This window comes from Podarcis erhardii (assembly GCF_964252035.2).
Source record: "Podarcis erhardii genome assembly, chromosome: 17".
Classification (NCBI taxonomy): domain Eukaryota; kingdom Metazoa; phylum Chordata; class Lepidosauria; order Squamata; family Lacertidae; genus Podarcis; species Podarcis erhardii.
In genome coordinates, this window is record NC_138515.1 from 9086924 (window position 1) to 9109044 (window position 22121).

Genomic DNA, 22121 nt, shown 5'->3' on the forward strand with positions numbered 1-22121 from the left:
GTTAGCATTACCTTTGTCTGCGATGGAGCTTGCTTCCCACCTTCTCCTGTTCTGATGGTGTATCTCTCAGTGTATCAGTGCTTCTGCAGCCCACTGGAGGCGTATAGGGATGCTTTGGGAATTTCTTGCTGGGTAGACATGTTACGGACCTCAGATGGAGATGCCAGGAAGAGCAGGACTGAGGGACCACCCGATGGGCTGTTGAGAGGAGGAGAAGACAGAAGGGGAATGGATCTTTGGGTGCTGTTGCTGCTGCTGCTGTTGCTCTCTGGAGAGGGGAAGTTTCTCAGCCTCCATTTAAAAAGGACATCACATGTGGCTGTCCAACCAAACTAGTTTCCTCTTAATGAAATGGCCACAAAATGAACTTAAATTGCTCCGTTAATTAGCTGGGCCCTCCCTAAACAATTGAAGACTTCAAGAGGAGATGGTGAAGGTTCCCACACTATTCACAGCAGAGGTGAGCTGTCCAGGCCCGTAGCAATTCCCCACCCCCTTCCCTTTGCCTGCTAGAAGACACGATTCCTGGAGCAGGTGATGCTCAAACTGCTGTCTAGCACTGGGATGAGGAGAAGGGAGGTCGGTGGACCACTGGATGGTCTCAGGGAGCTGCTGGCTGTTAGGACCCATGGCAAGAATGTGAGACAAGGTGACACTTGGACCAGGCAAAACACATTGCTGTGTTTTTGAGCAATAGTGTGCCCTCAGGAACACCAAGCACAGATCAGTTATACCTCTTCTTTTTAAATTTTTATTTATGGTTTTCAATTTTATACATTTCATTAATTTTGCAATCATTTTAACATTTCGAAACTCGACTTCCTTCCCCCTCTTTCTACGGTTCCTTAAATTAATTTTTTTATATTTTCTGCATATTCCAAATTAACTAAACCATTTATTCATCTCCATTAAATGTAACTCTTTCAATGTAGCTCTTAATAAAACTGCAGGTTATTACAATAATTCTTCCCATGTTCTTATCTGTTTACAGTTTCTGTAAATTTTCAAGAAACTATTTCCATTCTTTTTTATATAAAAAGTTTGTTATCTTGATTTCTTATTTTTTCTGGTAAGTTTCGCCATTTCTGCATATTCCATAAGTTTTTGTATCCATTCTTCTTTCGTCGGAACTCCTTCTTCTTTCCATTTTTGGGCAAATAGCATTCTTGCCACTGTAGTTGCATACATGAATAAATTTCTGTATAGTTCTGCCCCTACAATTCCCAAAAGAAAAGCTTCTGGTGATTAGTTCTACCTCTTAACTGTTACAGTATTCTGTGTGTGCTTCTTTTGTCAGTGTGAAATAAATCAGGGCACCATGGGAGTTGTAGTGAAAAGAGAAGAAAAGACTGGATGAAGAACCTTCTGAGCAAAAATATATAACAATATACTTTTTGGCAGATTACTCAAATTACTATTAAAAAAGGGGGGAAAGTAATAGAAAAAGGCCTCCTGTGTTTTATATACAAGATTCCGTTTTATCCAAGAAAGAGGATTTAAAAAAACAAAAACTTTTCTGTTTTCATGCATTCCACACCATAGTGTATGCTGAAGGAACCTTCCCATCATCAGCCTCCACATTCACATTTGAAATGAAATTGCCCCACATTGCAATAAATGTATCCTCCTTACTATATCCCCCTTAAGTTTATGGGAATTCTTCTCAAGCAAGGCTGTCTGCCAGACTTTCAAATACTAATAATGTAAATTATTCAGATCAAAGGTTTCAGAAATTTTGCCACAGATGCTCTTGACGCTGTCCCCCCCCCCCAAAAAAAGGCGAGGTGAGTTCCTTACTTTTTCCAATTCTCTAACTCAGAGGTGGATTTATGGGAGCGCAACTGGGCACAGAGTCTCGGGGGCGCCTCAGGGAGTGCTGCAGCTATGAGAGAGAAGGGAAGCCAAGAGGTGGAAGGCATTGATTTTGGCACCACACAGGGCACTGCTGAAATTTGAGACCCCCAAGGTCCGCCACTGTCCATGTGACTCCAAAAATAGACCTAGAAGAGCTAAATATGGAGAAGCCATGACTGTCTGTATCATTATTAAGGTGATTTCCTTAAATCCTAAAGTCTGCAACTTGAGGGCAGCTCCACCACATGTGTTTGTAGATGCCAACAGATTGGCAACCCCTTCAACAAAGGGCTGAGCTGCTTGGCTGTATAAATAAAAGTTGCCTCAGTGTTAAGTAGAAGGGCTTCATTGTTGCTGACACAGTGGCAAAAAGAGGAAGAGAAGGAAGAAGGAAAGGAGAAAAAAAGACGATGAGGGTGACCCCCATAGGTCATGTAGCTCTCAAAGAGGAGAGCATATTATATGATTTTAAAGGATGATGAATGTAGTTGGCTGGCTGCTTGGCTGAGAGCTTTCTATCAGTACACCAAGTGAGTATGTTTGGCTGCTTCAGATTCCTCTAGACATGTTTCCTTCTTCCCACCTGCTTTGAAAGCTGGGATAATTACACTTGCAGATTCAAGCTCTATTCCTAAAATTACAACTGAGTCTCTCTATGGAGAGAGCATGGGTAGGTACCGTAAATTAAGGCCCGGGGGCCGGATCCAGCCCAATTGCCTTCTCAATCCGGCCCACGGATGGTCCAGGAATCAGCGTGTTTTTACATGAGTAGAATGTGTCCTTTTATTTAAAATGCCTCTCTGGGTTATTTGTGGGGCATAGGAATTCGTTCATTTATTTTCCAAAATATAGTCCGACACCCCCCACAAGGTCTGAGGGACAGTGGACCGGCCCCTTGCTGAAAAAGTTTGCTGACCCCTGGGAGAGAGGCATGACTTACTTTCCTGTTCCTATTTTGAACGTGTGTGTGTTAGAGAGAGAGAGAGAGAGAGAGAGAGAGAGAGAGAGAGATTTTCAACCCCTGAAAAAGGCAACAACAAAAAAGCACAGGGAGACAACTTCAAGGAACAAAGGACTTCCCAGTGCCCTGATGAAGTCATCTGGTAATTTTATTAATGCTTATTTGCAGCTACCTTGAATGCTGACGATTTTATCACAGTAGAAGGAGAATGGCTAAGAGCTTTGTTCTCTCCTGGGAATGCAGTCTGGCACTGATTATGTCCTGGGAATGGGATGTTCCCACCCTGAAGCGGCCTTGGCTCCTGTGGTGCATCCCATTGGAGAAGGCTTGGTGGTGTGTTTGGGAGCAGGTCCAGAGCCCCAGGATACAGCAGGCAGGTTTCTCCACCCTCTTATTAGTCAAAATGTTTTTCTTTGTATGAAAACACTCTCAGAAGGCTTAAGGCAGCTTTCCCCAACATGGTGACCTCCCATAATCCCTTGGTGCAACTCCTATAATCCCTCACCGTGCTGCCTGGGGCTGATGAGAGTTATAGTCAAAAAAATCTGGAGGGCACCAGCTTGGTGAAGGCTGGTCTAAGGTAGGCTTGCCATATGTCCTCTTTTTCCAGGACACATCCTCTTTTTCAGGTCTGGTTGCTATATGTCCTATTTTTCCCCAGCTACACCCTCTTTTTCAGGATTAAAATTTCTGTCCAGGTAGATTTTTAAAATTTGGCAAAATGTCCAGGGTTTCTGTTTGTTTACAGTAACCCAATAATTTTTTTCTGGTGCATTAGACACAGATCTAAGGCACCTGACTAAGCTAGTCTGCAGCATAGAATCACAACAAAGCAGCATCTTAAACCAGCTACATATTGTATAAATCCCTTCTCTTGTGGCTGAACTAAAAGGATGCTGGCTCAGCTACAATATCTTGGATAAGGAGTCTGCGAGGGCAAGAGTTAACATGCCCCAGCCCTTAAGGAGAGTCCATATGTACATGTTAAACAGTTTAATAAATTGTTCTGTGCACAATTATGTTCACAAAGATGTGACCATGAGCCCAAATACTTTCATGTGGCAAGTCAGGGAGCAATATCTATTATTGTTATTTTGTTGTTGAAAGTTAAGAACATTACTACTAGCAATATAACACAGCTTTTCTAGCCTACATATAGTAGGGGCATTTAAAATGAGAGTTGTCATAGCGATCAGTAGATAAAAGTAAAAGGTAAAGGTAAAGGACCCCTGACAGTTAAGTCCAGTCGCGAACAACTCTGGGGTTTCAGCTCTCATCTCGCTTTACTGGCTGAGGGAGCCAACGTTTGTCCGCAAACAGTTTTTCCGGGTCATGTGGCCAGCATGACTAAGCCGCTTCTGGCGAAACCAGAGCAGCTCACGGAAACGCCATTTACCTTCCTTTCCTGCCAGAGTGATACCTATTTATCTACAGTGGTACCTCAGGTTAAGAACTTAATTTGTTCTGGAGGTCCATTCTTAACCTGAAACTGTTCTTAACCTGAGGTACCACTTTAGCTAATGGGGCCTCTCGCTGCTGCCGCGCCACTGCCACCCAATTTCTGTTCTCAGCCTGAAACAAAGTTCTTAACCTGAGGTACTATTTCTGGGTTAGCGGAGTCTGTAACCTGAAGCATCTGTAACCTGAAGTGTCTGTAACCTGAAGCATCTGTAACCTGAGGTACCACTGTAATTGCACTTTGACGTGCTTTTGAACTGCTAGGTTGGCAGGAGCTGGGACTGAGCAATGGGAGCTCACACCATTGCGGGGATTCAAACCGCTGACCTTCCGATTGGCAAGCCCTAGTCTCTGTGGTTTAGGCTACAGTATCCCCTGCGTCCCTAGTTAAAAGTAGAAGTTGGCAAATGTGTCCTCTTTTTTGCTCTTCAAAATATGGCAATCCTAGATTTCACAGAAAACTGTAAAAGCAGGTTCCGACACACAAACACACCTCTGTGGTACATAACTATGCCTTTCACAAAGTTTGGAAGGCACGAGAATGCACAATTTTAATTCGCACCTGAAGGAAGATGGGCTGATATTTGTATCATCAGCTGGTATTACTCAGCATGTTTGCCGGGGAGTAAGCCCCTTTTAAATTTGGTGCCAATTGCTTCTGAGTAAAGCTTTCTAAGACTGTACTGCTTGAAGTTCCTGATTCAAATCTTTGTTTTCGCGGGAAATCATTGGGGGCTAGGTTGGCCACCCGTCCCCAGGAAAACAGGATCACCCCGTTTTTTAACATAAGTGTCCCCTATCCCATTTGGACTTCAGACAGGATGCCTTTTTTCCATATTCAAGCTCAACCAGCCCCAAATGGTCACTGTTGGTGCGGCTGAGATGGAGCCTGGCCTAGCCTGAGCAACAATAGAGAGAAGGGGGCAAGAACGATCTTCTCCTCTCTCTCCCTTATCCCCTCCTTCCTTCCCTCTCGCTAGTGCTCCACCTCAGGGAACCAGGCAGAGGGCCTTCTTGGTAGTGGCACCCGCCCTGTGGAACGCCCTCCCACCAGATGTCAAAGAGAACAACAACTACCAGACTTTTAGAAGACATCTGAAAGCAGCCCTGTTTAGAGAAGCTTTTAATGTTTGATGCATTATTGTATTTTAATATTTTGTTGAAAGCCGCCCAGAGTGGCTGGGGAAGCCCAGCCAGATGGGTGGGGCATAAATAATAAATAATAATAATAATATTCTCCTCTGCCACCCTGATCTGACCTCTCCTCCCCCCTCCTCTCTCCTCCTTCTATACACTCAAGTCTCTTCCAATGCCAAATGGGTGAGAGGCTGGCGCTATGGCTCAAGTCTCCCAAGGGAGCTGGCCATCTACCCCTAGCCCCTGCCCACCTATGTGAGTCAAGGGGAAAAGCAGGGCCAGGGTGGCGAGGGAGGTAGAAGGCTGAATGTGGGAGCCCCCCTCCACAAATGGGCGGGGGAGGTTTTGTTGTCATGAGAGTGCGTGTGCCCCCCATCCCCACCCACCCCAACCTGTCCTCCCCCCCCACTTGTTCCATATTTTGCCCTACCAAAGGTGGCAACCCTATTGGATGCCCTTTTGCAATGTTTGGGCAATTGTCCCATGTACACATTGGCCAAGTCATGTGCAATACGGGCATAATAATACTGGCCTACTTTACAGAGTCCGTGTAGAGATTACTGAGATAAATATCTCTGTAATCTCTACAACAGGCATAGGCAAACTCGGCCCTCCAGATGTTTTGGGACTACAACTCCCACCATCCCTAGCTAACAGGACCAGTGGTCAGGGATGATGGGAGTTGTAGTCCCAAAACATCTGGAGGGCCAAGTTTGCCTATGCCTGCTCTACAACAAAACTGTAAGCTAAGCCAGTATTATAATACATCAAATGACTTTCTTTGGCGATCACTCGTAACCGAGTAAGATTGTCTTCCATAAACACGGTTTTAACAATGAGTCTGTAAATGACTGTGGAGGCCAATTCTGGATCCACACATCCTTCCACAGTGGGGACATAGGTTTCCGGGCAGGAGTTGATCACAGGGTGGATTTGCCAAGTGTGCCTTCCTCTTAGCACGTTGCTCCCTTTCGTCCTGAGTTTGAGTGTCTTCAAAGCCCATGACACCTTTGGTAAAGGCTGTTCTCCAACTGGAGCACTCGCAGGCAAGTGTTTCCCAGTTGTGGGGGTTTATACTATATTTTTAAAAATTTGCCTTGAGACAGTCTTTGAACCTCTTTTGTTGACCACTAGCATTATGCTTTCCATTTTTAAGTTCGGAATAGAGTAGTTGCTTTGGAAGACGATAATCAGGGACCCTCAGAACATGACCAGTCCAACAAGGTTGATGTTGAAGAATCATTGCTTCGACACTGGTGATCTTTGCTTCTTCCAGTACACTGGTATTAGTTCGCCATATTTTGCCCAACCAAGGGTGGCAACCCTATTGTGTGCCCTTTTGCAATCTCAGGAGCCTTGGACAATTGTGTCATGCACACATTGGCCAGGTCATGTGCAATAAGGGGATGATAATACTGGCCTACTTTACAGATTCCTTGTAAAGATTACTGTGATAAATATTTCTGTAATCTTTACAACAAATCTGTAAAGTAAGCCAGTATTATAATATATCAAATGTATGTATGTAGGAGCAGTGGCGTAGCGTGGGTTGTCAGCACCCGGGGCAAGGCAAGTAATTTGCGCCCCCTAACCCGTGGATTTGCGCCCCCTAACCCTACCCCTACCCCTAACCCCCAGATGTTGCGCCCGGTGCGGCCGGCCCCCCCTGCACCCCCCACGCTATGCCACTGTGTAGGAATTGTAATCTTGTTTCTCTCTTCCCCACGCACTGCTCCTGGGTCAGCCTACTGGTTCAAACTCTCTTGCTTCTCTTTATACAGAGAACTAACACTTCAATAGTTCACCGCCCCCGCCCCCCTGCCTTCAAATATTGACCATTCATGAACCTCACTAGGGTCAGCGGTTCACTTGTTTTTTGGCTTCTGTGTATCTTCTGATCAATGCTGGGAGTCTCGCAACAGAATCATGCCACAATGCCATTCCCTCTACAGTTGATGCTGTCATAGCAAATTGCAAAGTGTTTGAGGTTAACACGTGTAAAGTCCCAGCCTCCATTTATAGATTGCTGCAGCGTGAGAAATCATTTCCCACCTTTGTTACATCTCCAATATATTCTGCTTTCGAGGCGCTTGCAAATTAGCCCACATCCGGTTACAGATAGAGCAATCAATGCTGTGGACCTTCTGGGTGTGACAGTGCATGTTAGGTGGCAATTTCCTAACCACGTGTGAATTTGCACTAAGCTCGGGGTTTTATGGGTTTTTTTGAGAAACACAAACACAGGCAGTGCCACTTAGCATTTTGCAAAATATGTACAGTTCTTTCTTTCTCTCTCTCTCTCTCTCTCTCTCTCTCTCTCTCTCTCTCTCTCTCCCCAAGCATTTGCCTCTGGGTCAGGCTAATGATTCAAGACCCTCTTGCTATCTTTCCAAGAAACCTTACAAGATTTCTTGGCTTAGCATAGCAATTCCCTGAGCTCTGTTTGCACTGCATGCAATTCTCCTAAAATTTGCTCCATGGCTGGTGCATCTGCATGTCAGCAAGAATCAATAAAGGAGTATGGTTGAAAATGGGATGTAATAACCAGAAACACAGACTAAAATAAGTGCGAGGTGCAAAGTGGGCAAGAGATAGTTATGTACTGCTCCTGATTCTGCTGAATGCACTCCACCTGCCCATCTGCCTGTGGGTGATGAGTGGAGGAGAGATGCAGTCCTACCCTGAGTAAATGGATCCATGCTTTCTACAACTTTGCCATGAATTGGAGCACCCAGCTAAGTGTCTCTGAAGAGTTGCTGTGTCCTCAACAATGTGGGATGAGTTGCCAGGGACTTTGGGGGAAGAGAGCATCTGGAGAAGATTTTCAGGGGGGTACAGAGCAGTGGCGTAGCGTGGGTTGTCAGCACCCGGGGCAAGGCAAGTAATTTGTACCCCCTAACCCGTGGATTTGTGCCCCCTAACCCATGGATTTGCGCCCCCTAACCCTAACCCCAGATGTTGCACCCGGTGCAGCCGGGCCCCCCTGCACCCCCCACGCTATGCCACTGGTACAGAGGGAGAAGGAATGGGAAACATCCAACCATTAACTTCCTCCAATGTTTACTCAGAAGTAAAGTGCCACAATGTTTAGCGGGCATGGAGCAGGTTACTCCTATTATGTTATGACTGCAGCCTAAATGAGTGAAGAACCTAAATCTCCCTTTCCCACAAGATGTGCAGTACAGATCAAGTTTGGCATAATATCCCCTCTGAAAGTATTCACAACCCCAAAGAGGAATGTATATAATTTCAGTGTATTCAAAACCAGCAAATGTGCAATTTGCACCTTGCAAATTTTTAGAGATGAAAAAGGAATCCATCCGATTTCATGCATATATGGTGATTCTGCAAGATTACAGTCTTAAAAAGGGTGTTATGAATTCCCAAGATACCCAATAGTGATGAATTTAAAATATTTGTAGTGTTGGCTTCATTTGTGGGATATGAAACTTGTTAAAAACATTTTAGGTGCCAGGAGAATGTGTACAGTAGCAATTCTGAACCATCCATCTTTGAACTGATGCCTGGGAAAGATCTATCAGATTGCAGAAATAGGTAAAGATAACTAAAGAATAAGGAAAGGGGAAAATAAATTTATTGAAAGTATTGAAAAGCAAACAGGCTGATTCATTGTTTTCTTTATTGTAAGAGTTCTGATTGTCCTACATCTGCATTGTAGTCTAGCAGTGTTTAAGCAAATTCTTCTTTTTCTTGTATAGGACAATGACAAAACCACAACTCTTTGTTTAAAACGGGAGCAGTTTGAAACATGCAGCAAAACCAGCTAAAAGTTTCGAGACATTTTAGGTCTGAAAGAACAGCAACTCAAATCCATCACTGACATTTTTAGAAAGGTGTCCCCACAAAATAAGTGGGGACAGTGATTAACAACTCGGAGACCCTTTATTCTTTGGAATGACCCCAAGGGGATGACTCCTTGTTGTTGGGGGTCATTGGAATAAAAAGTACATGACTCAGAATGACCTTCATGAGGTCTAAACCTCCACAATACCAGGCAGCATAAATGGTAGGAAGAGAGAATAGTAAAACTGTCTAGTGGTAAAATTTTCCCCAAACACAACATCAGCTTATGGAACTCACTGCCACAAGATTTTGTGATATCAACCTATTTAAAAAAGAAAACAAAAACTTTAGACTTTTTCTTTCTTTCTTTTTTGACACATAGGTGCATTTCAGCACCATAATGGCTGGAATAGTTTTCTTTTCTTTTTTTTTAAAAAAGAAGGAAACAGGGAAAGGATTGAGAGTCACCGTTTGGTGCCAGTAATGAATTTTCGGTGCTGAATTTCAGAAACTGAATGCAGGTTATGAATGAAGATTTTCTTGTCCGTCCAGATTTCGACAAGTTTGGCAGCTACAGCACAGCAGATAGAAGGTACTCTTCAGTGTCTCTTTTTGTTTCTAATTCCCTCTCTCTCCATTTTTAATTTTTTTTTTAAAGTTGAAAGTTCTCAGGTCCCTAAATGACACCACACATTTTGTGGCCTGCATTCTGAGTGTCAGCATTTCCCCATTCCAGCATTGCCTCACCTTGTGGTTACACCATCTTAGTCCAGTTTTGTTAATCTCAGCAAGCAGCTTCAGGAGTAACCTCCACATCTTATCACTTTCTTTGCTTAGACGCTACCTCATCTTAGAGTCCCAGAGTGAGAAACTATATTTTCTTAGCTCGTTTCATCTTTGCAACAGCTCTGAGATATTTCCTATTTGAGCTCTCTGAGGTCTGAACTCAGGATTATCAGGTTTAAATTCAGCACTGTCTGACTCTCTGAAACTTCACACAAGCAGTGAGTTTCCTGAAGGACAGGCTTGCCAATTTTTTTCAGTCAACCACCTTTAGCAGTATGTGCGGACAGGGCCGGCCCACCCTCCGAGGGTCTTCTGCTGGTGAGAAGCAAAGTTACAGGGAACCAGGCAGAGGGCCTTCTCGGTAGTGGCACCCGCCCTGTAGAACGCCCTCCCAGCAGTTGTCAAGGAGATAAAGAATTACAGTGGTACCTCGGGTTAAGTACTTAATTCGTTCCAGTGGTCTGTTCTTAACCTGAAACTGTTCTTAACCTGAAGCACCACTTTAGCTAATGGGGCCTCCTGCTGCCGCCGCGCCGCCAGAGCACAATTTCTGTTCTCATCCTGAAGCAAAGTTCTTAACCTGAAGCACTATTTCTGGGTTAGCGGAGTCTGTAACCTGAAGCATATGTAACCTGAAGCATATGTAACCTGAGGTACCACTGTACACAACTTTTAGAAGACATCTGAAGGCAGCCCTGTATCAGGAGGTTTTTAATGCTTGATGTTTTTATTATGTTTCTAGATATGCTGTAAGCCGCCCAGAGTGGCTGGGTAAACTCAGCAAGACAGATGGGGTATAAATACTACTACTACTACTACTACTATTATTATTATTATTATTATTATTATTATTATTATTAGACAGAGAGGTGAGGTGACCACCTCAGGCTGTGACAGGATCCATAGGGGTAGCAGACCCCAATGAAGATCTTTATTCCATCCTTGCTCCTGGTGTGGATCTTCGCTCACCCCTTCTTCCCTAGTGGGGAGGGGGCGCCATTTTGTGGTTCACCTCAGGTGCCAAAATGTGTGCCGGCATTAGTAGGTGATCACGTTTATTTTCAAAAGTTTCGCAGTCTGTGGTTGGCTAATGTTAAAAGGCACGAGAAAAGGCTGGGATTCTTTTGACCAGTTTACCCAAACCACTGAAGGACTTTCCTGTGAGGAATTATTCTTTGCTGGGGGGTTTTCTAGAAAAGACACCGCTACCTTCCTGGAACCTGAGACAACAGCTCCCTATAACTGCTGTGGACCTCATATTTTCGAGGGACCATTGCACAGCTTGGTTCAGCAGAGAGGTCCAGCAGCAGTCAGCAAACAGCCTGCATTTTCATTACGGAGCTGCCTTTGTGTACATTAAGGGCAGGGGTTTGTGTGGTGGGTTGCCAACTCCTAGGTGTGCTTGCGTTTGAGAAAGAGATTTATTGCATACTTGTATCAGAGGGGAGTGAGAGCGTCTGCTTTGTGTTCTATTTTTTATTTGAGTGATTTTGGAGAAGGGAGAGCATGCCATAGCACATAGTTTGCGGCACTCAGGATGACGACAGCAGGACTTTGCGTGCCTTTTTATCACTGCTGCCGACAGGGCTAAAAATGAGTGCTTGAGCAACTGACACGCTAAACCCCCATCAGTTCACATCAAATCCAGAGAAACAGGATTTATTGGGACCGGGGAGAGAAATCTTCCCAGGCTGCATCTGTGCTACATTGAAGGCCATCATGTGGGTCTTGGGTCAGGAAACAGAGAGTCTCCTACTGTGGATGTAACAGACCATATTTTTGGCTGCCCACTCAGTTGTTGTCCTTTTAGGGGCATCTTAGAGGATCTCTGGCCCCATGTGGAAGAAATTAAATAATGGTGCGAGATGAAATCCCAGATTGCCTCACAGATGCAGTCCCAGAATGCTTCACAGGCAGAAGCAGTAAAAGGTAAAGGGACCCCTAACCATTAGGTCCATCGTGAGCAACTCTGGGGTTGTGGCGCTCATCTTGCTTTATTGGCTGAGGGAGCCAACGTACAGCTTCCGGGTCATGTGGCCAGCATGACAAAGCCGCTTCTGGCGAACCAGAGCAGTGCACGGAAACGCTGTTTACCTTCCCACCGGAGCAGTACCTATTTATCTACTTGCACTTTGACGTGCTTTCGAACTGCTAGGTTGGCAGGAGCTGGGACAGAGCAACGGGAGCTCACCCCATCACAGGGATTCGAACCGCTGACCTTCTGATTGGCAAGTCCTAGGCTCTGTGGTTTAACCCACAGTGCCACGCAAATAGGTGTCAAACCCAGGAGTCCTTTCCCATTTCTCAAAGCACCGCTCCTTTACAGAAAAGGAGGGAATATGTGCTTCCCATGGTTTCTCTCTGGGATTCCGGATAGAGATAATGGTTAGGGTTGTTGTATTTCAATAAGTAAAAACCAGGACACCCTCAAAGCAGTTGTGTTTCCCCCCCTTTTTTTTACAAGAATGCCCCCCAAAAGAAGAAGAAGCGATTTTTCAACTGACTTGCCTAAAATCCAGGACAAAGTGCCGCCTTTCAGAAATTCCACCCAGACGTCAATTCTGCCTTTGAAATCCTGGTAATGTCCGGGAAAATCTGGACGTATAGCAACCCTAAAAATGGGAAGAATACTTCCTCTCATATTCTGGCATTCCAGACCTCTCTCGGGACTGCCCAGGTTTGCTTCTTGCCCTGTCACATCACTACATCGGAGACACTGTGCGCCCCTTGAACGATCAGGAAACAGCACAATTCAGACCCTATTATGCCCCTGGTGACATCATCAGTGGTGTTTCAGGTTCTGAATTCCTACCCCAAAGTAAGGCACCAATCCCCTTTGCCTGCTGCTTTTGTGGCATTGGCTCCTCCTCCATTGCAAGTACAGTGGTACCTTGAGTTACAACCGCCTCAGGTTACAAATGCTTCAGGTTACAAACTCTGCTAACCTTGAAGAGTTACCTCGAGTTGAGAACTTTGCCTCAGGATGAGAACGGAAATCATGTGCCAGTGGTGCAGCGGCAGCAAGAGGCCCCATTAGCGAAAGCATGCCTCTAGTTAAGAACAGTTTCAGGTTAAGAACGGACTTCCGGAACGAATTAAGTTCGTAACTAGAGGTACCACTGTAATGGGAATGGCAGGCAGGGAGAGAAGGAAGGAAGGAAGGTTCTTTCCCTAACCCTTTGCTCCTTCCTCTTTTCATCATCTGCCTTCGCCTTTCACCTACTTTCTTGTCACAAAGCACACACACTCTCTTGCCAACCCCCATTCTTGGAAGATTGCTATTGTGAGCTGTGCCAGAGAACTTCCATTGAGGGTGAAGGCCCAGTTCATAACACTGGGGCAGTTTACAAATGTGTCATATTTGTATTTTGGATTAAGCAATTACAGGGTTCAGCGGGATCACTGGTGTGAACTGGCAAAGCACTACGGAGGCTTCTCTCTGCTTTTAAGCCCTTTGATGCAGCATTCCATCCTTGCCCTTTCTAAAATCAGCATCTGTTTCTCAGCTGCTTCATGCAATGGTTTGTTAAGGGTTGTTGGGAATTGCAACTCTGTAAGAGGTAAACTGCAGTGCCCAAAATTATTTGAGGGAAGGACGATGCTAGTTTAAAAGTGTACACATCTTAATTCTCAGATTAGTTGCTTCCATTCAGTCTTGGCCTGGAGATTCCTGGTTTGGCTTGTCATTGCTGGTGGGCTTTTTAATTACAGTGGTACCTCGGGTTAAGAACTTAATTCATTCTGGAGGTCTGTTCTTAACCTGAAACTGTTCTTAACCTGAAGCACCACTTTAGCTAATGGGGCCTCCTGCTGCTGCCGCGCCGCTGAAGCACGATTTCTGTTCTCATCCTGAAGCAAAGTTCTTAACCCGAGGTACTATTTCTGGGTAACCTGAAGTGAATGTAACTTGAAGCGTATGTAACCCGAGGTACCACTGTATGTACTTTTCTCTTTGTAGCCGGAGCTACAATATCATCATCGCAATTGTATTATCACAATAAAACAAATGAACAAAGACCAAGCAACTAATTAAAGGGCTCAAAGCTAAGTGAACTGAGACTTTTGCTGAACATGACTTCTGAGTAAACGCGTGTGTGGATCTTGCCCTTAGGCTTTGCAGGATTGTTATGGGGAATATAATGCCCAGTGGAACTATTGTTTGAGTTCTGCTTCTGTCAAGCAGTAAAATGCCCTGAGATGGAAGCAAACTATTTCAAATTCTGAACGTGACAACTGAATTTTGACTAATGCTGATTGGGAACCTGTGCCTTTTTCAGTCTTTGTGCCATTTTCAGTAACTGGGTGGTTCAGTTTTGGATGCCAAGTGATGACCTGCCAGTCTCCCATTTAAGGATGGATTGCCAATCATTGAATTGCTATGTTTGTATCCTCAACTGATGTGATAGTGATGAGAACCAGCAGCTCTCATAATTTCCTTTGTTTTTCTGTGATCTCTTCTTGAGGTACCTAATCTTAATTGCTTATAGTAATCTGTCCTTTTGATAAACCTGAAGGCAATTATTAAACTATGGCTCCAAAATATCTCATTAAAGACACATTAAACCCCCCCCCAAAAATGATAACATACTAATCCCTAGCTTTCCTGATTCAGCTTTAAAAGAAGTTGTTGCAACACTTCCAAACAAGGCTCAGAGTCATGTTTGGCAAGTAAGAGGTGCCACAAAGAACATCTCTCTGTCTATGAACTGTTGAAAGTGGGGTGCAGCTCAGTTTGCTGAGATATAGGGTTTGTAAGAGGTTAAGACAGACTGCATAGGACAGGCTTCCTCAACCTTGGTCCTCCAGATGTTTTGAGGCTACAATTCCCATCATCCCTGACCACTGATCCTGCTAGCTAGGGATCATGGGAATTGTAGGCCAAAAACATCTGGAGGGCCGAGATTGAGGAAGCCTGGAGTAGGAGACCTCCAGCTTCCTAGACTGTCTCAGTATATTTGATCTTGTGCTGTGCAGAATGGAAATCTCAGGTTGCATCACCCCCACTTCCGCTCTCCCTCCTCTCTTTGGACCTCAACACAAGGTCATCTGGGATCTAGCTCTCCTGAGAACAAAGGGGGAAGTGTGGGTGCCTTTGTTTCTCCAACTAAGTTAGTTAGCTAGGCTAGGGATCTTCTCTATTCAAAATATCTATGTCCAGTAACGAAACCATCTTTCTTATTTTCCCACTAAAAGTCTCGGTGTGATTGCTTGTTCCTCCAAGGTATTTCTCTACAGAAATTCAACCTTCTGTTGATGCACATAAAGCGGATATGCTGTCATGCACCTCCCTCTCCAAATGCATCATATAGCTTGAATTGGTAAGAAGATGCTATTGATAGCAAGGGGAAATAACAGAACAGGCAGGGACAGTTGGAGAACCTCCCATAGCTGATCCAGATGGGGAATAGACCTAACTCAGTGCAGATGGTGACAGCAGCCATGAAATTAAAAGACTCCTGCTTCTTGGGAGAAAAGCAATGACAAACCTAGACAGCATCTTAAAAAGTAGAAACATCAACTTGCCAACAAAGGTCTGTATAGTAAAAGCTATGGTTTTCCCAGTAGTGATGTATGGAAGTGGGAGCTGGACCATAAAGAAGGCTGATCGCCAAAGAATTGATGCTTTTGAATTATGGTGCTGGAGGAGACTCTTGAGAGTCCCATGGACTGCAAGAAGATCAAACCTATCCATTCTTAAGAAAATCATCCCTGAGTGCTCACTGGAAGGACAGATCGTGAAGCTGAGGCTCCAATACTTTGGCCACCTCATGAGAAAAGAAGACTGCCCGGAAAAGACCCTGATGTTGGGAAAGATGGAGGGCACAAAGAGAAGGGGACGACAGAGAACGAGATGGTTGGATAGTGTTCTCGAAGCTACCAGCATGAGTTTGACCAAACTGTGGGAGGCAGTGAAAGACAGAAGTGCCTGGTGTGCTCTGGTCCATGGGGTCACGAAGAGTCGGACACGACTAAACGACTAAACAACAACAAGTGGCAGAACATCTGGTTTGGCTGTAGAAGGTCCTGGTTTGATCCCTGGTATCTCCAGATACCCCTGGAAAAGACTCCCTGTCTGAAACGCTGGACAGTCAGTGTAGAGTCTATTGAGGGAGAGGAACCCAGCGGTCTCCTTTGGCAGAAGACAGCTTCCTTTGTAACTATCTCAGATGACTGCCCTCTCCCTTCCTTAAATTACAGTATTCAATGATGGATTTGGAAGCCAAAGTATTTCTCAGGGTTTGGGTTTGTTTTTGTTTTTGCTTAATTTCTTTCCCCAAGTTTTACTTATTTGGCAGAACAGTTAAGAGAGGCTAGTGCAACAAGACCTTTCCAAGACTGCATGATGTGCCAAAATAAACAGGGCTGTGAGCCAGCAGGATGAAGCTTATGGAACAGAACCAAAAGCTCTGGACTGGGCAATGGGAACAAAGGCTTTTCCTCGGTGCAAGAGAATCAGCCTCAGCCGACAATCCCACTTCACTCCGCCCGGAAGTCTGAAGGGAATGGGAGGCAGCAGTGTTATACAGACACCTGGTGGCTTGTGACACAACTTGGAGGGCAGAAGCCCGACAGCTGCTGCCACCAGAAAGATGGGGACAGAGAAACCGCTTTCTATTCCAATTAGAAAAGCAAAAAATAGCAAGCAAAAAAAGGGATTATGGAAGGCAAAGGGGAACTGGAAGGGCCGGCCATTCAATTGCCTTATAGTTTTCTTCCTTTACAGTGGTTGAAAGGATTCCCTCTCTCCTCTTTCTTGTATCTGCCTTCCCAAAAACCTAGAAGTGGATAACACTACTTATGCAGGACTGCTGCAATGGCCTCAAACAACAAGGAACAAGACTCCAAAGACAAGAGCTGCCAAATGTGGAAATCTGGACAAAGTTGTTGAGCTTCTCCTCGGACATTTTGCCAATTCAGCAAAAATCCGCCCGGAAGCCGTTTCGCACGCTGATTCCCAGACGTATGGCAGCCCTACCAAAGGCACCCCCAAAATGTTTTGCTTCATGAACCCACATTTCAAGACTTGCAGATCCTTTCCTAGATCTAGCCCTAGGCACATTAAAAAATAAATTACAGGAAAATGCGTTCCAAAGCTCATAATGTAAAATCCCAGAGGCAATTTGGGCTGCTCTATGGTGCCACCTGTTGCCACATGTTTATAACACAGTTATAAAAATATAATTGCAGGTAGGTAGCTGGTTGTTGATATTTCTTTCGGAATTAAGATTGCCGGAAGAAATATCAACAACCTCAGATATGCAGATGACACAACCTTGATGGCAGAAAGTGAGGAGGAATTAAAGAACCATTTAATGAGGGTGAAAGAGAAGAGCGCAAAATATGGTCTGAAGCTCAACATCAAAAAAACTAAGATCATGGCCACTGGGCCCATCACCTCCTGGCAAATAGAAGGGGAAGAAATGGAGGCAGTGAGAGATTTTACTTTCTTGGGCTCCATGATCACTGCAGATGGTGACAGCAGCCACAAAATTAAAAGACGCCTGCTTCTTGGGAGAAGGGCAATGACAGGCCTAGACAGCATCTTAAAAAGCAGAGATATCACCTTGCCAACAAAGGTCCGTATAGTAAAAGCTATGGTTTTCCCAGTAGTGATGTATGGGAGTGAGAGCTGGACCATAAAGAAGGCTGATCGCCGAAGAATTGATGCTTTTGAATTATGGTGCTGGAGGAGACTCTTGAGAGTCCCATGGACTGTAAGAAGATCAAACCTATCCATTCTTAAGGAAATCAGCCCTGAGTGCTCACTGGAAGGACAGATCCTGAAGCTGAGTCTCCAATACTTTGGCCACCTCATGAGAAGAGAAGACTCCCTGAAAAGACCCTGATGTTGGGAAAGATGGAGGGCACAAGGAGAAGGGGACGACAGAGGACAAGATGGTTGGATAGTGTTCTCGAAGCTACCAACATGAGTTTGACCAAACTGCAGGAGGCAATGGAGCAGTCTGGTTGGTCTTCTTGCTACTGGTCCATGGGTGTGCTCTGGCGTGCTCTGGTCCATGGGGTCACCAAGAGTCGGACATGACTAAACGACTAAACAACAACAACAGCCATGTTGGTTTGCTATATCTGAAGAAGTGTGCATGCACACGAAAGCTCATACCAATAACTAACTTGGTTGGTCTCTAAGGTGCTACTGGAAGGATTTTAAAAATTTTGTTAAAAATATAATTGACAGTCTAGCTGAGTCCTGGGGACTCAAAATCAGAGAGTGTACAAACTGTGTAAGTGGACCTCAAGCATCCCAGCCTGCTTCCTTTTGAGATCCCTTCATATTCCCTTTAACTAGGAATGGATCTTGACTCTCCTGTACTTTTAAGAGGCAGAAATTCTACACACATGATACACATTCACAAAAGCAGATTCCCCCAGACTTCCATGAAACACAGCTTCAGAGTCCCTCTCTCGTTCATTCGCTCCGAAAAATTCTCAGATAGATTCCTGGGGCCTTTGCTGTTTCTAGAACTCTGGGCTTAATTATAGTCTCCTACTTTCTGGCAGATGTCATCCTGTTTGTTTTGCTGGGCTCAATATCTGGCTGTAGCCATGATGGTATGAAAGCATTTCAGCCCTCTCATTTTTCATCTCTTCTACCCTACCAAACCACATGCTGGGCAGAAAAAGAATTTTATGGCAAAACTTGATCCACACGATTGTGGAGATAAACATTTCCAGAGCAAGGGATGGGGAAGGAAAAATATCAGAGGACCTCAGCAGATCGTTAGGTAACAGGACTGATTTAGAGTTGCAACATGTTTTACTGCTCTAAGAAATAATACTAACAATACCCCTCCTCCTCCTCCTACTACTAATAATAGTAACAATATATTATTGTGCTCTTTTACTAAAAGCACTCAGAGAGGCATGTAGCATAATAATATAGCCTGCATAATATCTATAAGAGTACAAGGAACAAACAATTTCTAAAAGCAATAGAAAAACAATTTCTGAATCCTGGCTGGAATGAGATGACCCGGTTTGTTTTGGAATGAATCATTTCAGTCCTCCAGAGAGGCTCACTTTCAACTGCATATGACTCAGAACCTGAGAGATAACCGCAGACATTTTAGGACTTTGGGACCCTCAAAGAATGGATACTGGGTGGGAAGTCTCTGGGTCAGGGACGACAACGAGTCCCCCACACTGAGGGGACCTGAGGTCACATGACATCACATACAAGTCATGCGCCCCTCTGCATGTTCCACCCCTGCCCAGTGGCAGCGGGCTGTGGGGGATGGCAGCCCCTTCAATAATGGGGGGGCTCACCCCCCCACCCACAAATATTGAAGGAGCTGAAGCCCTTTCTGCCCCCTATAGTTGGCGCCCCTGCTGTGGCTCAATTCAGACTTTAGCTGAAGGACAGTCCTTTGCAGTGACTGCTACATGCATGAAGATGAGAGAAAACTGTTATGTGCTGAAGTTCTCAGCCTGGGCCAGCAGGGGGATACTGTAGATAGTTTTCACTCAGGTCCACATATGCAAATAAGGAATTGAAAGTGACATTCAGTGATTGGATAGTTACAGAAAGTTGTTACTGTTGCTTTGTAGTTGAGCTCTATATAAGCAGGTTGGCCGAACCCTTCAGCCCAGTTCTGTTCTGGCCTGTGAATAAACAAGAGCTGTTTGAAGAATCGCTGTGTCGTCTGATATGTTCACTCACAACTTAACAAAAACAAAGAGGGTCACAGGCGGAAAGAACACTGTCAGACCCGCTCAGAAATGAAATAAGCTGAAATTCCTTGAAACAGGACCCAAGTGCCTTACCAGGAAGGACTGACTTGGGTTGCTATTGGCTGATGTTGAAGTCAGCGGATGTCTAACTAGAAAGCCCTTAGAGCTTTTTCTGTCTCTAAGACGTGTTGATACAAAGAAAGTGCAAGTAAGAAAAACAAGCAGATATTTAGAAAAGGTAATGACAACCGCCTGTCGAGGAGGAAGCAAAGGAAGGGCTTAGCAGAGAACAAGTCTGTGCTGCCCTCAGATGCTATCAGGAAGTTATCCTGATAACAGGGTAGTGTTCAATTCCTCTCTACCAGCTAAGGATGCAGATTACATCTATATAAAGCTATCTAATTGGGACCAAGCCATATACAGCTATTTAGGACACAAATAACATGTCTTTGATCTTTCCCCCCACTGATATATATCTCTGTTTTAATTGTTTATCCAGCACTAATAGTTAGCTCTTCCAGGCTAACCTGTTCAGGAGAGTTCACTACCCTTCTGTGACGCAGAGCTTTCCCAGGCTTAGCAAGCAAAACCCAAGCAGTGTACCACTAAGAGGGCAAAAAAGGTAATGGCTGCTATAGCAATCCTATGCATATTTACTCGAGGATAAATCCTACCGAACTCAATGGGACTATACTATTAAAATGACTACCGTTTACCCCTGTTCAAGCACCAAGAATTATCCTATTTTATACAGCCTATAGTATGTGTATGCCCCAGCTCTATTAATTATTTTCATTGCCATGATCCTACACTTTGTCAAAGGGAAACTCCCCACTGGAGTAGAAATCATATATCGAACAGATGGAAAGCGCTTCAATCTGAGCAGGCTGAAAGCAAAGAGTAAGGTTGCCGTAACTTCCATCTTAGAGCTTCAGTATGCTGATGACAACGTAGTGTGCACATGCTCAGAGGATGACCTCCAAACCATCCTAAATATCTTTGCAGAAGCTTACAAAAAGCTTGGCCTATCACTCAACATCCAAAAAACCAAAGTGCTGCACCAACAAGTACAAAATAACCCCTCTGCAGCGCCACAAATCCAACTCAATGGTGTAGCATTGGAAAATGTTGATCACTTCTCCTACCTAGGAAGTATCTCTCCACAAGGGCCAACATTGATGCCAAAATCCAGCATTGCCTGAGCTCTGCAAGTGCAGCTTTTTCCTGATTGAAGTGCAGAGTGTTTGAGGACCGGGAAATTTGCAGGGAAACCAAAATGCTTGTTTACAAAGCTATTGTACTACCAACCTTACTGTATGCTTGTGAAACATGGACCACTTATAAACGCCATCTCCAACTCCTCGAAAGATTCCATCAATGGTGTCTCCGGAAAATTTTACACATCACTTGGGAAGACAGGCAAACTAATATCAGTGTACTGGAAGAAGCAAAGATCACCAGTTTTGAAGCAATGATTCTTCAACATCAACTTCGATGGACTGGTTATGTTGTGTGGATGCCTGATGATCGTCTTCCAAAGCAACTACTCTATTCCAAACTTAAAAATGGAAATCATAATGCTGGTGGTCAACAAAAGAGGTTTAAAGACTGTCTCAAGGCAAATCTAAAAAAATGTAGTATAAACACTGACAACTGGGAAACACTGGCCTGCGAGTGCTCCAATTGGAGAACAGCTGTTACCAAAGGTGTCATGGGCTTTGAAGACACTCAAACTCAGGACGCAAGGGAGAAATGTGCTAGGAGGAAGGCACGCTTGGCAAATCCACACTGTGATCAGCTCCTGCCCGGAAACCAATGCCTCACTGTGGAAGGGCGTGTGGATCCAGAATTGGCCTCCACAGTCACTTACGGACTCATTGTTAAAACTGTGTTTATGGAAGACAATCTTACTCAGCTATAAGTGATTGCCAAAGAAGAAAGAAACACAAGGAAGAATGAAATAAGCCATGGGGTGGGTTGGCTACCAAAAAGGCATAGTTGGCTTACTAGAACCCTGACAAGGAGCATCCTATACTGCAACCTGTTGTTGCAGGTCCCACTTCTAAATCTGAATTGTTAATCAACTCTCAAATTCCCATCTTCTCTCTGAGATAAGAACACAGTATTTCAGCAACACGATGGCTGTGGTATTCTTACTGGGGACTTGTGCCTCAGTTCCACAATTTTGACTGTACAGTGGTACCTCGAGTTACATACGCTTCAGGTTACGTATGCTTCAGGTTACAGCTCGGCTAACCCAGAAATACTACCTCGGGTTAAGAACTTTGCTTCAGGATGAGAACAGAAATCGTACTCCGGCAGTGCGGCGGCAGTGGGAGGCCCCATTAGCTAAAGTGGTGTTTCAGGTTAAGAACAGTTTCAGGTTAAGAACGGACCTCTGGAATGAATTAAGTTCTTAACCTGAGGTACC